This window comes from Gigantopelta aegis, chromosome 15, assembly GCF_016097555.1.
Source record: "Gigantopelta aegis isolate Gae_Host chromosome 15, Gae_host_genome, whole genome shotgun sequence".
Taxonomy (NCBI): Eukaryota; Metazoa; Mollusca; class Gastropoda; order Neomphalida; family Peltospiridae; genus Gigantopelta; species Gigantopelta aegis.
The window spans coordinates 25,419,558-25,435,327 of record NC_054713.1 but is presented as its reverse complement, the minus strand read 5'-3'; positions in this window follow the sequence as shown (position 1 = coordinate 25,435,327).

The following is a 15,770-nucleotide window of genomic DNA, read 5'->3' as shown; positions in this document are numbered from 1 at the left end:
TTCTGGAAGGACAAAAGAAGATGTTTTTTAAACTGACTTAATTTCCACCTTTTGGGCTCCACCACAAAGGGTCCCTTGGGGTGGGGGTTACAATGACCAAATTCAGAAATGTGTTCCTTCATGCGCCAAGGACAGCCTGAGTTTGTATACAAAACGTCCACAGCAATAACAGACTTGCACTATTTTTTTTAAACGATTAAATAACTTTGAATCATTTATTATATCCGCAAAAATTAGGTTATTTCACCATGGATGGCCACAAGCGTTTGGACACTGTGTGAATAAGACATACTCTCATCGAAACAGTGTATTTTAATTTCTGTAATCGCGCGACATTGTAAAGATATATTTTATCTTTTGTTGTTTTTACATTTGGACTCTGTTTTACCCATTTCCACAATTTTGTATAACATTATTATTCGCTTATAAATCAGCGCAATAATGATTTACACGCTATATGCGAACAAATGATTGAACATTGCTTTCCCTCTATTTACTGTAAATTTACAATCGATGAGAGTGGTTCATGTGAGATGTATTCATATAGGTGTGCTAACGTCGATTAACTTTGCACTAACTACCACCGTTCCCGGTGTAATAAGTATCGATTTACAACGACACATGTTTTCTTACTGCAATACATACAAAGTGTTCGTAAATACACTATTCTACTTCTATATATAGGGAGGGATCTCTGAGGACAAATATACAAGCAATTTCTTACACATTGTATTTGAATGGTTTAGTTTATTGTTATAGATCAGAACAAGTCGTGAATGAGTCCGCGTTTCGCCTCACTGCAAGGAAGGCTCACCGCTATACACACAGTATCTCGACATCGCTGCTATACACACAGTATCTCGACATCACCGCTATACACAGAGTATCTCGACACCACTGCTATACACACAGTATCTCGACATCACCGCTATACACACAGTATCTCGACATCACTGCTATACACACACTATCTCGACATCACTGCTATACACACATTATCTCGACATCATTGCTATACACACAGTATCTCGACATCACTGCTACACACACAGTATCTCGACATCACTGCGACACACACAGTATCTCGAAACCACTGCTATACACACAGTATCTCGACATCACTGTTATGCACACAGTATCTCGACACCACTGCTATACACACAGTATCTCGACATCACTGCTACACACACAGTATCTCGACATCACTACTATACACACAGTATCTCGACACCACTGCTATACACACAGTATCCAGTATCTCGACATCACTGCTATACACACAGTATCTCGACATCACTGCTATACACACAGTATCTCGACACCACTGTTATACACACAGTATCTCGACATCACTGCTATACACCCAGTATCTCGACATCACTGCTATACACACAGTATCTGGACATCACTGCTATACATCCAGTATCTCGACATCACTGCTATACACACAGTATCTCGACATCACTGCTATACACACAGTATCTCGACATCACTGCTATACACACAGTATCTCGACATCACTGCTATACACAGAGTATCCCGACATCACTGCTATACACACAGTATCTCGACATCACTGTTATACACACAGTATCTCGACACCACTGCTATACACACACAGTATCTCGACATCACTGCTGTACACACAGTATCTCGACATCACTGCTATACACAGAGTATCTCGACATCACTGCTATACACACAGTATCTCGACACCACTGCTATACACCCAGTATCTCGACATCACTGCTATACACACAGTATCTCGACACCACTGCTATATACACACAGTATCTCGACATCACTGCTATACACACAGTATCTCGACACCACTGCTATACACCCAGTATCTCGACATCACTGCTATACACACAGTATCTCGACACCACTGCTATATACACAGTATCTCGACATCACTGTTATACACACATTATCTAGACACCACTGCTGTACACACAGTATCTAGACACCACTGCTATACACACAGTATCTCGACATCACTGCTATACACACAGTATCTCGACACCACTGCTATACACCCAGTATCTCGACATCACTGCTATACACACAGTATCTCGACACCACTGCTATATACACAGTATCTCGACATCACTGTTATACACACATTATCTAGACACCACTGCTGTACACACAGTATCTAGACACCACTGCTATACACACAGTATCTCGACATCACTGCTATACACACAGTATCTCGACACCACTGCTATACACCCAGTATCTCGACATCACTGCTATACACACAGTATCTCGACACCACTGCTATATACACAGTATCTCGACATCACTGTTATACACACATTATCTAGACACCACTGCTGTACACACAGTATCTAGACACCACTGCTATACACACAGTATCTCGACATCACTGCTATACACACAGTATCTCGACATCACTGCTATACACACAGTATCTCGACATCACTGCTATACACACACAGTATCTAGACACCACTGCTATACACACAGTATCTAGACACCACTGCTATACACACACAGTATCTAGACACCACTGCTATACACACAGTATCTCGACATCACTGCTATACACATAGTATCTCGACACCACTGTTATACACACAGTATCTCGACACCACTGCTATACACACACTGTATCACGACACCACTGCTATACACACAGTATCTCGACATCACTGATATACACACAGTATCTCGACACCACTGCTATACACACACAGTATCTAGACATCACTGATATACACACAGTATCTCGACACCACTGCTATACACACACAGTATCTAGACACCACTGCTATACACATACAGTATCTAGACACCACTGCTATACACACACAATATCTAGACACCACTGCTATACACACACAGTATCTCGACACCACTGCTATACACACAGTGTCTCGACATCACTGCTACACACACAGTATCTGGACACCACTGCTATATACACAGTATCTCGACACCACTGCTATACACACTGTATCTCGACATCACTGCTACACACACAGTATCTCGACATCACTGCTACACACACACAGTATCTCGACATCACTGCTATACACACACAGTATCTCGACATCACTGCTACACACACACACAGAATCTCGACATCACTGCTATACACACACAGTATCTCGACATCACTGCTACACACACACAGAATCTCGACATCACTGCTACACACACACAGTATCTCGACATCACTGCTACACACACATAGTATCTCGACATCACTGCTACAGACACAGTATATAGACACCACTGCTATACACACACAGTATCTCGACATCACTGCTACACACACACAGTATCTCGACACCACTGCTATACACACACAGTATCTAGACACCACTGCTATACACACACAGTATCTCGACACCACTGCTATACACACACATTATCTAGACACCACTGCTATACACACACAGTATCTCGACATCACTGCTATACACACAGTATCTCGACACCATTGCTATACACACAGTATCTCGACACCACTGCTATACACACATTATCTCGACACCACTGCTATACACACACAATATCTCGACATCACTGCTATACACACAGTATCTCGACACCACTGCTATACACACACAGTATCTAGACACCACTGCTATAAACCCACAGTATCTCGACATCACTGCTATACACACACAGTATCTCGACATCACTGCTACACACACAGTATCTAGACACCACTGCTATAAACCCACAGTATCTCGACATCACTGCTATACACACACAGTATCTCGACATCACTGCTGTACACACATTATCTAGACACCACTGCTATACACACACAGTATCTAGACACCACTGCTATACACACAGTATCTCGACATCACTGCTATACACACAGTATCTCGACATCACTGCTATACACACAGTATCTCGACATCACTGCTATACACATAGTATCTAGACACCACTGCTATACACACAGTATCTAGACACCACTGCTATACACACACAGTATCTAGACACCACTGCTATACACACAGTATCTCGACATCACTGCTATACACACAGTATCTCGACACCACTGTTATACACACAGTATCTAAACACCACTGCTATACACACACAGTATCTCGACATCACTGCTACACACACATAGTATCTCGACATCACTGCTACACACACAGTATATAGACACCACTGCTATACACACACATTATCTCGACACCACTGCTATACACACACAGTATCTCGACAACACTGCTATACACACACAGTATCTCGACACCACTGCTATACACACACAGTATCTAGACACCACTGCTATACACACACAGTATCTCGACATCACTGCTATACACACAGTATCTCGACACCACTGCTATACACACACAGTATCTAGACATCACTGCTACACACACACAGTATCTCGACATCACTGCTATACACACACAGTATCTCGACATCACTGCTACACACACAGTATCTAAACACCACTGCTATACACACACAGTATCTCGACATCACTGCTACACACACATATTATCTCGACATCACTGCTACACACACACAGTATCTCGACATCACTGCTATACACACACAGTATCTCGACATCACTGCTACACACACAGTATCTAAACACCACTGCTATACACACACAGTATCTCAACATCACTGCTACACACACATAGTATCTCGACATCACTGCTACACACACAGTATATAGACACCACTGCTATACACACACAGCATCTCGACACCACTGCTATACACACACAGTATCTCGACACCACTGCTATACACACACACAGTATCTCGACACCACTGCTATACACACACAGTATCTCGACACCACTGCTATACACACACAGTATCTCGACATCACTGCTATACACACAGTATCTCGACACCACTGCTATACACACACAGTATCTAGACATCACTGCTACACACACACAGTATCTCGACACCACTGCTATACACACACAGTATCTCGACACCACTGCTATACACACACAGTATCTCGACACCACAGCTATACACACACAGTATCTAGACACCACTGCTATACACACATAGTATCTCGACATCACTGCTATACACACAGTATCTCGACACCACTGCTATACACACACAGTATCTAGACATCACTGCTACACACACACAGTATCTCGACATCACTGCTATACATACACAGTATCTCGACATCACTGCTACACACATAGTATCTAAACACCACTGCTATACACACACAGTATCTCGACATCACTGCTACACACACATATTATCTCGACATCACTGCTACACACACACAGTATCTCGACATCACTGCTACACACACACAGTATCTCGACACCACTGCTATACACACACAGTATCTCGACACCACTGCTATACACACACAGTATCTCGACACCACAGCTATACACACACAGTATCTAGACACCACTGCTATACACACATAGTATCTCGACATCACTGCTATACACACAGTATCTCGACACCACTGCTATACACACACAGTATCTAGACATCACTGCTACACACACACAGTATCTCGACATCACTGCTATACATACACAGTATCTCGACATCACTGCTACACACATAGTATCTAAACACCACTGCTATACACACACAGTATCTCGACATCACTGCTACACACACATATTATCTCGACATCACTGCTACACACACACAGTATCTCGACATCACTGCTATACACACACAGTATCTCGACATCACTGCTACACACATAGTATCTAAACACCACTGCTATACACACACAGTATCTCAACATCACTGCTACACACATGTGACGGTACATGCTCTTAATTTCTTTTCGCCTGTGGCGATATTAATTGTTTTAGAGGGCCGTGTGCAGTTCCAAACTGCACTTAGCTCAGATGGGCAACTTGTTACGTGATACCTTTGCGCGACGATCGTCTAGCTTTTCTAATACACACCTAGCGCAGATGTGGAGGCCATGTGGCCAGTAGTTACGTAATAACTCCGCTAGTGCTGTTTATGACCAGGGGATTGCTCGCGGAATGGCGACAGCCAGTCTGACGATCAGAGAAAAATATACCGACTCTGGGAGAGGTGGAAATATCAGATGATAGGTGAGGTACCGCGTTGTGCCCCTAGGCGATATTCGCTGTCTCCGAGAGTTTTGAATAAATAGCTAGGGTTTTAGAGATATCGGGGAGAAACATAGGAAGGCTTTCAGGGAACGTTAGTCCGTTAGGACTTGCTAAATATCATTTCTGCTCTGTTGTATAACCTTGATGTGATTGATGTGATTTTAAATATTTTAATACTGTATTATACCAATATTATTTAGACGGTGCTGCCGGTCATCTGACGCAGTAATCTGTAGGCTCACTGTCCTAAATAATTATAAAAATCTTAACCAGTCATCCTAGAGGACCTAGGTAAACTGTAGGTTATTGTCTTTATTGTGATAGGTACCAGTATTAAGTCTGTATTACAAGGTTATTGAATGAGTAGTTAAGGGTTGATTAAAAATTAACCAGTTAGGAATAGAGTGGTAATTCCTTTATTAATTAAGATCCCCTGGAAGCGTTTCTCAATTATCACATGTGTGGGTGTTGTGTCACGGTGAAGTGATTAGCATATTGTGTAAACTAGATACCTAGAGATTAACTAATTAAGTGATCAGTTCTGGGGTTTTATTATTTGTTGTTGTTAATTAACTACTGCGGCAGTACATTTGTCAGCGTAGGTTAATACAGATTCCAAAGTGTATTGTCTTTTTGTTGTGTTTTCTAGTGAACTAAACGTGCTATATTACATATACTTTATATAAGATCGTATCTCTGATCATACCTGGAGACGAGCCACACTAGGGTATAACCGCCCGTTACAGAGAGATCTAATAGATATACAGTTAGGAGAGCTATTTTGATAATCGTGTTTCATTCAGTTACGGGTATTATAGGATCCCCGTGACAGGAGTAGAAAATTGGGGCGCTTGTCCGGGATCTGAAACGGGACATGCATATTTAAAAAAAGTATTGTTTGTAAATGGGGGCTTTATAAATTATTTTTACAAATAACTAGAAGTAGCAACGTTGTTCACTAGAAAATTAATTAATAATAAGTGCGTCATATCTAAACATGGATAAGAATTTGCTGGATAGGCCTACGCTCAGTGTAGTGGAGATTAAGCGAGCACGTAAGGCCGAGTTAGTTGAAATCGCGGGTGAGCGAGAAATTGATTTAACATCAGCTAAAACCTTAGGAGATATAAGGACAATTATTATCCAGGAAGTTTTTGGTGATAGTCCTGTTATGGAAGACAGTGAGATTGTTCCAGAGATAGAGATAAATGAGTTAAGTGTGGAACAACAATTAGCTTTTAAAAAAACTTGAGTACGAAAGAGAAGAACGTGCATTAGATAGGGAAGATAGAGAGAGAGGGATAGAGAAAAGAGAGAGAGAGAGAGAGAGAGAGAGAGAGAGAGAGAGAGAGAGAGAGAGAGAGAGAGAGAGAGAGAGAGAGAGAGAGAGAGAGAGAGAGATAGGGATAGAGTTCCAGTTCCAGTTAACAAAATTAAAAGTGGAACATGAGTTAAAGTTGAATACTGAAGAAGTCAGACGAGAAGCCGGAAATGGGTTTAACATGTCGGAGGCTTATAGATCAGTGCCTGTATTTGATGACCAGGAGGTAGATATGTTCTTCCAACTTTTTGAACGGGCCGCTAAGCAGCTAAATTGGCCGCAGTCTAAGTGGACATTGTTAGCCGTGTCTAAGTTTAAGGGGAAGGCTAGTGTAGCTTATAATTCAATGAGTGATGAGCGAGCAAGTCAGTACGACCTACTTAAGGCGGCAGTGTTGAGGGCGTATGAAACACGACCTGAGGATTATCGTTTACGGTATAGCGAGTTGAGAAAAACGCAGGGTCAGTCTTATAGTGAGTTTGTGGCTAAGAAGGCAGGGATGTTTGATAAATGGGTGGTGTCTCATCAGGTAGAGTCATATACCGAGTTACGGGAGTTGTTGATCTTACAGGACATTAAAAATGGATTACCAGTTAGCTTACGTATTCATTTAGAGGATCGTGATGTCAAAAAGATAGAGGAGGCAGGCATAGTGGCAGATGACTACGTGTTAATACACAAAGCTCAGGCAGTACAGGGTAGCTCTTTACAACAGGGTGATAAGAAGAAATTTCAGCCAGGTTTTTCCCGGGAAAGTAACTATCGGGGAGAGTCATCTAGTTGGTCAGCTAGTCAGGCAAGGAATGCACCTGGTGTGCAAAGTAAGGATAAACCTGCATTATCAGCCAATGCACGAACCTTCCGTCCACATTGCAGTTACTGTAAAAAAGGATAACCATCTTGTAGGGGACTGTTTTAAAAGGAAACGCGATAATGCGCAAGTGGTCGGTTTAGTGAGGTCAGCTTCGTTAGCGAGAGAGTTAATGGTTAGTCCCACTGGTATGGTTTGTGATGTGAAACAAGAATTGAGTCCTAAGGCAATATCAATAAATAGAGATACCGGATGTAGTCAGTCGCATAACGTCAAATTGTTTAGCTGGTATTGAAAATTCAGATACAGGACGTAGTTTGGCCTTAACCTCAGTTACTGGAGAAAAAATGGTTGTCCGGTTACATAAGGTTTTCTTGTGTTCGAAGTTTGTGACGGGACCAGTCATTATGGGTGTTGTAAAGGACTTGCCTGTTGAAAACATAGGAGTTTTGTTGGGAAATGATTTGACTAGTCAGTGTTGTCAGCCGAAATGTGACCAATTGTTAATTAAAGACAGCACTTTACCAATAGAAGAGAGTGAGGTTGATGAGATTAGATATCCTGCGTGTGTAATGACTAGGGCTATGGCCAGTAGGTTAGCACGAGACCCAGAGGATATTTGTGATTTGTCTGATACGTGTGTGAGCCATGAAATTGGAGTGGATGAGGTTATCAGTAAATTGGTAGATAAGTCAACTGACGAATTAAATGTGGTGGAACCTGTTGATCTCGCAGAGGGGAATTGAACCAGTTGTGTTTGATAGAGGGGATTTTACTTATAATAGACAAGAGTTAGTTCTAGAGCAGGGGGCGGATCCAAAATTGTTGGCAGCTCGCACTACATTGTTAACAGAGGGTGAGATGGAGGATCAGATGTCAGATTATGATATGGACAAGGGAGTATTAATGAATAAGAGAGTTAGAGATAGGAGGTTGCAGGCGACCGAACTAGCTAGGAAGCGACTGAGCCATGCTCAGAGCAAAATAAAATCAGTGTTTGATAGGAAGGCTAGGAGTCGGGAATTTAAACCAGGGGATAAGGTTCTGCTGTACCTTCCCATTAAACGGGGTTCATTACAGAACAGGTATTTGGGGCCCTATGTTGTGCTCAAACGGGTTAATGAGACAGGGTATGTGATAAACACTCCTGATAGGGTTAGGAAAAGTAGGTATTGTCACATCAATTTGCTAAAAGGTTATTTTGACAGATTGCCGATAGTTCCAGTGATACTGGTCCAAATTGAGGGTCACTCAATTTCCTGTGATGAGGTCAAGACTGCAGAGGCCAAGTTGGCCAACGGCCAGATTCTAGCAGACTTGAGCCCCCAGTGAGCAAAGTAGACTACGTTGAAACAAGACAATGTTTCCATTTGTAACGACTTTCCAACGGTTACCAATACCTTAAGCCAGGATGTGCGCTTGGAACCCAACGCTACACCAATTCGACAGCATGCCTATCGGAGAAAACCTGGAAAACGTGCGACACTGAAAAAGACAGAAACGAAGTTCCAGTGGTCAGGTGAATGCGAGAAGTCATTCAACCGTCTCAAGCAGATGCGCTACTCGTCTCCCGTGATGGCAGCACCAGACTACCGAATGCCGTTCAAGCTAGCTGTGGATGCCAGTGACGTGGGAGCTTGAGCTGTGCTGTTCCAGGAAGACGAAAATGGACTGGACCATCCTGTAAGTTTCTTCTCCAAAAAGTTTGACAAACACCAGGTGAACTATTCCACTATAGAGAAGGAAGCTTTGGCCATCGTACAAGCCCTGAAGCATTTTCAGACCTACGTGAAATCGGCAGTGCATCAAGTGGTGGTCTTTACTGATCATAATCCGCTTACCTTCATTCACAGAATGAAAGCCACCAACCAGAGAGTTTTGAGGTGGAGTCTTCTTCTGCAAGAATACCCAATTACCATTGAACATATCAAGGGCACATCCAATGTAATCGCTGATGCCTTGTCCCGAAGGTGAACGTTATGATAATCTGTTAACATTCTTGATTTCTGTTTTGTTTTTATATATTTTATTTGTATACCAGGGACTCAGAGACTCAGTGTGATTACTGGTAGTCACCTTATTATTACATGTGTTATAAATGCCCGGATGCGTCGGTTAACGCACCTTTTGTTTTAATGTAGTATATTTCCCTATTCCTAGAGTAGAGGAAATATCCTTTTTGAGGTGGGGTGTGTGACGGTACATGCTCTTAATTTCTTTTCGCCTGTGGCGATATTAATTGTTTTAGAGGGCCGTGTGTAGTTCCAAATTGCACTTAGCCCAGATGGGCAACTTGTTACGTGATACCTTTGCGCGACGATCGTCGAGCTTTTCTAATACACACCTAGCGCAGGTGTGGAGGCCATGTGGCCAGTAGTTACGTAATAACTCCGCTAGTGCTAGTTATGACCAGGGGATTGCTCGCGGAATGGCGACAGCCAGTCTGACGATCAGAGAAAAATATACCGACTCTGGGAGAGATGGAAATATCAGATGATAGGTGAGGTACCGCGTTGTGCCCCCAGGCGATATTCGCTGTCTCTGAGAGTTTTGAATAAATAGCTAGGGTTTTAGAGATATCGGGGAGAAACATAGGAAGGCTTCCAGGGAACGTTAGTCCGTTAGGACTTGGTAAATATACACACACAGTATGTCGACACCACTGCTATACACACACAGTATCTCGACACACTGCTATACACACACAGTATCTCGACACACTGCTATACACACACAGTATCTAGACACACTGCTATACACACACAGTATCTAGACATCACTGCTATACACACACAGTATCTCGACATCACTGCTATACACACACAGTATCTAGACACACTGCTATACACACACAGTATCTAGACATCACTGCTATACACACACAGTATCTAGACACACTGCTATACACACACAGTATCTAGACACACTGCTATACACACACAGTATCTAGACACCACTGCTATACACACACAGTATCTAGACACCACTGCTATACACACACGGTGTGTCGACACCACTGCTATACACACACAGTATCTAGACACCACTGCTATACACACACATTATCTAGACACCACTGCTATACACACACAGTATCTAGACACCACTGCTATACACACACAGTATCTAGACACCACTGCTATACACACACGGTGTGTCGACACCACTGCTATACACACACAGTATCTAGACACCACTGCTATACACACACAGTATCTAGACACCACTGCTATACACACACAGTATCTAGACACACTGCTATACACACACAGTATCTAGACACCACTGCTATACACACACGGTGTGTCGACACCACTGCTATACACACACAGTATCTAGACACACTGCTATACACACACAGTATCTAGACATCACTGCTATACACACACAGTATCTCGACACACTGCTATACACACACAGTATCTAGACACCACTGCTATACACACACGGTATCTCGACATCACTGCTATACACACACGGTGTGTCGACACCACTGCTATACACACACAGTATCTAGACACACTGCTATACACACACAGTATCTAGACACACTGCTATACACACACAGTATCTAGACACACTGCTATACACACACAGTATCTAGACACACTGCTATACACACACAGTATCTAGACACACTGCTATACACACACAGTATCTAGACACACTGCTATACACACACAGTATCTAGACACACTGCTATACACACACAGTATCTCGACACCACTGCTATACACACACAGTATCTAGACACACTGCTATACACACACAGTATCTAGACACACTGCTATACACACACAGTATCTAGACACCACTGCTATACACACACAGTATCTAGACACACTGCTATACACACACAGTATCTAGACACACTGCTATACACACACAGTATCTAGACACACTGCTATACACACACAGTATCTAGACACACTGCTATACACACACAGTATCTCGACACACTGCTATACACACACAGTATCTAGACACCACTGCTATACACACACAGTATCTAGACACACTGCTATACACACACAGTATCTAGACACACTGCTATACACACACAGTATCTAGACACACTGCTATACACACACAGTATCTAGACACACTGCTATACACACACGGTGTGTCGACACACTGCTATACACACACAGTATCTAGACACACTGCTATACACACACATTATCTAGACACACTGCTATACACACACAGTATCTCGACACACTGCTATACACACACAGTATCTAGACACACTGCTATACACACACAGTATCTCGACATCACTGCTATACACACACAGTATCTAGAGACACTGCTATACACACACAGTATCTAGACACACTGCTATACACACACGGTGTGTCGACACCACTGCTATACACACACAGTATCTAGACACACTGCTATACACACACAGTATCTCGACATCACTGCTATACACACACAGTATCTAGACACACTGCTATACACACACAGTATCTAGACACACTGCTATACACACACAGTATCTAGACACCACTGCTATACACACACAGTATCTAGACACACTGCTATACACACACAGTATCTAGACACACTGCTATACACACACAGTATCTAGACACACTGCTATACACACACAGTATCTAGACACACTGCTATACACACACAGTATCTCGACATCACTGCTATACACACACAGTATCTAGACACACTGCTATACACACACAGTATCTAGACACACTGCTATACACACACAGTATCTAGACACACTGCTATACACACACAGTATCTAGACACACTGCTATACACACACAGTATCTAGACACACTGCTATACACACACAGTATCTCGACATCACTGCTATACACACACAGTATCTAGACACACTGCTATACACACACAGTATCTAGACACACTGCTATACACACACAGTATCTAGACACACTGCTATACACACACAGTATCTAGACACACTGCTATACACACACAGTATCTAGACACACTGCTATACACACAGTATCTAGACACCACTGCTATACACACACAGTATCTAGACACACTGCTATACACACACAGTATCTCGACATCACTGCTATACACACACAGTATCTAGACACACTGCTATACACACACAGTATCTAGACACACTGCTATACACACACAGTATCTAGACACCACTGCTATACACACACAGTATCTAGACACACTGCTATACACACACAGTATCTAGACACACTGCTATACACACACAGTATCTCGACACACTGCTATACACACACAGTATCTCGACACACTGCTATACACACACAGTATCTCGACACACTGCTATACACACACAGTATCTAGACACACTGCTATACACACACAGTATCTAGACACACTGCTATACACACACAGTATCTAGACACACTGCTATACACACACAGTATCTAGACACACTGCTATACACACACAGTATCTAGACACACTGCTATACACACACAGTATCTAGACACACTGCTATACACACACAGTAGTATCTAGACACACTGCTATACACACACAGTATCTAGACACACTGCTATACACACACAGTATCTCGACACCACTGCTATACACACACAGTATCTCGACATCACTGCTATACACACACAGTATCTAGACACACTGCTATACACACACAGTATCTAGACACACTGCTATACACACACAGTATCTAGACACACTGCTATACACACACAGTATCTAGACACACTGCTATACACACACAGTATCTAGACACACACTGCTATACACACACAGTATCTAGACACACTGCTATACACACACAGTATCTAGACACACTGCTATACACACACAGTATCTAGACACACTGCTATACACACACAGTATCTCGACATCACTGCTATACACACACAGTATCTAGACACACTGCTATACACACACAGTATCTCGACACACTGCTATACACACACAGTGCTGCCATACACACACAGTATCTCGACATCACTGCTATACACACACAGTATCTAGACACACTGCTATACACACACAGTATCTAGACACACTGCTATACACACACAGTATCTAGACACACTGCTATACACACACAGTATCTCGACACACTGCTATACACACACAGTATCTAGACACACTGCTATACACACACAGTATCTAGACACACACTGCACACAGTATCTATACACACACAGTATCTAGACACACTGCTATACACACACAGTATCTAGACACCACTGCTATACACACACAGTATCTCGACACACTGCTATACACACACAGTATCTCGACATCACTGCTACACACACACAGTATCTCGACATCACTGCTACACACACACAGTATCTAGACACACTGCTATACACACACAGTATCTCGACATCACTGCTATACACACACAGTATCTAGACACACTGCTATACACACACAGTATCTAGACACACTGCTATACACACACAGTATCTCGACATCACTGCTACACACACACAGTATCTCGACATCACTGCTACACACACACAGTATCTAGACACACTGCTATACACACACAGTATCTCGACATCACTGCTATACACACACAGTATCTAGACACACTGCTACACACACACAGTATCTAGACACACTGCTATACACACACAGTATCTCGACATCACTGCTATACACACACAGTATCTAGACACACTGCTATACACACACAGTATCTAGACACACTGCTATACACACACAGTATCTAGACACCACTGCTATACACACACAGTATCTAGACACACTGCTATACACACACAGTATCTCGACACACTGCTATACACACACAGTATCTAGACACCACTGCTATACACACACAGTATCTAGACACACTGCTATACACACACAGTATCTAGACACACTGCTATACACACACAGTATCTAGACACCACTGCTATACACACACAGTATCTCGACACACTGCTATACACACACAGTATCTCGACATCACTGCTACACACACACAGTATCTCGACATCACTGCTACACACACACAGTATCTCGACACACTGCTATACACACACAGTATCTCGACATCACTGCTATACACACACAGTATCTAGACACACTGCTATACACACACAGTATCTAGACACACTGCTATACACACACAGTATCTCGACATCACTGCTATACACACACAGTATCTCGACACACTGCTACACACAGTATCTAGACACACTGCACACACAGTATCTAGACACACTGCTATACACACACAGTATCTCGACACACTGCTATACACACACAGTATCTAGACACACTGCTACACACACACAGTATCTAGACACACTGCTATACACACACAGTATCTCGACACACTGCTATACACACACAGTATCTAGACACACTGCTATACACACACAGTATCTAGACACACTGCTATACACACACAGTATCTCGACACACTGCTATACACACACAGTATCTCGACATCACTGCTACACACACACAGTATCTCGACATCACTGCTACACACACACAGTATCTAGACACCACTGCTATACACACACATTATCTAGACACCACTGCT